The sequence below is a fragment of the Panthera onca genome, chromosome C2 (assembly GCF_046562875.1).
Source record: "Panthera onca isolate mPanOnc1 chromosome C2, mPanOnc1 haplotype 2, whole genome shotgun sequence".
NCBI classification, from domain to species: Eukaryota; Metazoa; Chordata; class Mammalia; order Carnivora; family Felidae; genus Panthera; species Panthera onca.
The window spans coordinates 102,270,294-102,273,283 of record NC_138347.1 but is presented as its reverse complement, the minus strand read 5'-3'; the positions used below and the strand labels follow the sequence as shown (position 1 = coordinate 102,273,283).

Below are 2,990 nucleotides of genomic sequence, written 5' to 3'. Positions count from 1 at the left end.
CATGCCATAGTAAAGGGAAGAATGGACTCTTAAAGGAAAATGAAAATAACATCATCCAGAGCCTATACATTTTTTTCCAGTAAAAATGCACAGCATTTAATTATAAATAATCAAGCATGCAGAGGAAGGCCAATTAATAAACAGCCAAGGCCAATACATATACACGCATACACAACCACACAAATACACACTAGAAACAGACATATAGATGATTGACATACTGAAGTTAATAGACAATGATCTTACTATAAATATGATTAATATTTTCAAGAAAATAAAGGGACATAAGGGAATACAAATTAAAATGTAGAGTTCTTCCACAGAATTAGAATGGAAAGATACAATAACCAGAATTAAAAGCTCCATAGATGAGTCTATTGGAAGTTACATGGCACAGAAAAGAAGATTAGTGAACTGAAAGACAATTAAATAGGAAATATAAAACCTCCCATTCTTGGGGCGCCTGGGTGGCTCAGTGGGTTAAGCGTCTGACTTTGGCTCAGGTCATGATCTCATGGTTTGTGAGTTGGAGTCCTGGGTCAGGCACTGTGCTGACAGCTCAGAGCCTGGAACCTGCTTCAGATTCTGTGTCTCCCTCTCTCTCTGCCACCCCACCCTCCCCACTCCCCCCAACCCCCACCACACTCATGTTCTGTCTCTCTTTCAAAAATAAATAAACACTAAAAATAATTTTTAAAAAACAACTCCCACTCTCAGAGGAAAATAAAGTATTTTTAAGAGATAAAAAAGCATAAGCACTATGAGACACAGATCTAGTATATAATTGTGCTGTCACATTGAGGGGAGGAAAGAAATGCTTCAGAAGCCACATTTCTCCATCTACCAGGATGCAGCTATGTTTTGTAAAGACCGTTACTGGTAACAAGATGTGAAACAGAAAACTGTTTCTTTCTTTGTTTCTACATATGAGTAATCCTTGACTCATTCACATAGAACTTATCAATATTGACACCCAGGATTTCCACAAACAGCTTCAGGGCTTTGGTAAAAGCAGTATAAGCTCTTTGGCTGGGGTTTGTGGTAAAATGGAAAAAGGCCAGATTGATCCAGGCCCAAATTTCTGTATAACCTTATCTAAGTTTCTTTATCTCTCTGGCATTGTTTTTTTGGTTTTTGTTTGTTTTTGTTTTTGTTGTAGTTGTTGTTGTTTTCATCTGTAATATGACTATTATAATGTTACCTATTCCATGTGATTATTATGAGAATTGAATGTACATGCAAAGAAACTGGCACATACTATGTTTAATAAATAGATTTATTCCTCCAAATGCCCTCAAAAAAATAAGAACAAGAACAACAACCACAACCACAACAACAACAAAAACCAGATGTTACCCTATCAGAAGTTGCTTCCATTGGCGGATTTGAAATTACTTTTAGCATCAACCATGGTAGTAATGACCCAGTGAATAATTAAAAGAAACTATACTGAAAATCAAAAGCAAAGGATAGGTTGAACTATATATATATATATATATATATATATATATATATATATTTTATATATATATATATATATATATATATATGACTTTAATAGGATAAAAAAAGTTTTGTAGGAGAATGCCAGCTAGTAAAATCAGAAAGGAGAGAATCAGAAAATCACTTTACACCTTTCTCTGTAATAACTGATTTAGACAAAATCACCAGCAAATACTAAAATCAGTTGGTGAAAAGTATCTGCAGGGGAGGTGAGGGGACAAAATACTCAAACAGCCAAAGTGTTATCTGAATGATTACTTTTTCCTTCCCTCCCCTAGCCTCCCCTTCACTTCCTCCTTTCCTTTCCAAGGAAGTCTCAGCTTTTAAGCTCCTCCCTCCTCTCCCTGCCTGCTGTTGCCCCCACCCCCTCCCGCACTCCCAGCCTCAGGGGAGCACTTCTCTGGCCTCTGGCTGTAATCTAGGAGCCAAGGTCAGTGAAGAGGGCTGGCAGCCAATAGTGAGCTTCCCCGGGGCTGTGGGTCCAGCCAGGGTGTTCAGCATTGCTGTGCTTGCTCCGTCTCCCGTAGAAGACTGGCTTTGAGAGCGCTGACAGTCACGTGGCCATTTTTCTCTGCCAGCCGCAGCACTACAGTGTGATCGGTATTGGGCTCAGCGGGAACAGACCAAAAGAGGTAGGCGCCACCCACAGGGATGATGCGGAAACGGGTGCCTTCAGTCTCTTGATGGCCCTGATGAGGTCTTCTTGGCTGACATCCTGTGCCTTCTTGCTCCTTCCTTTTAATACCCGGTGATGTAGTTCCTCCAGAGTCATCAGGCCTTCCTTCCGGTGCTTCAGGGCCAGGCACACTTCGATAATTTGGACACCCAGCTCATAATAGAAATCTCCCCCGCCTACCATCTCAGACAAAATCCTTTTCCGGAGGTCAGAGGATCCACCCCAGTAGTGCACACGTGTCCTGGAACTGCGCCAGGAACTCAGGCTTCTCCAGGATCTCCTGCTTGTGTTTGCCGGCAAATTCCTCCTGGTTGGTCTTGAACACGTCCAACTGCTTTGGCATCTGGGCCAGATGGTCCTCAGCCAAGACAGTCCTTCGTTCCTTATACTTGACCTCGGCAAGCTCCTTCTTGGCTGTAGCGCCGGCTCCCACCCAGAGGCCATGCATCCCTGCCCTGGGCCTGTAGGCCACCCTGCTGCCAGGACCCGGGGTCCCAGCATCCGACAATCCACCGCTGGTTCTGAATGATTACTTTTTAACTATAAAGGTCGGAAGACATCTTTACACTTGAAGAAGAACATTACAAACTTGCCACAATACAGGCCCTTGAAGGAAAGAAAGAAAGAAAAACGACAGTTGCAAAAGAAAGGACTTGAAGAAGGAGGAGGAAAGGGAATGCATGCAAATAAAGGCAGCCAGTTTACACCTTAAAGGATCAAATTTAACAACATAAAAACAGAGCCACTGATATTATGTGACTCCTGAGGTGATGCACCCAGAAGGGCACACCTAAGTGAATTTACTGACCTG

At 42.2% G+C, this 2,990-nt stretch overlaps 1 pseudogene; it reads right to left on the bottom strand.

The window, feature by feature from the left end:
- Window positions 1-1,887: 1,887 nt before the first annotated feature.
- On the bottom strand, window positions 1,888-2,627 carry LOC132682725 (vacuolar-sorting protein SNF8 pseudogene; annotated as a pseudogene).
- Window positions 2,628-2,990: the final 363 nt, after the last annotated feature.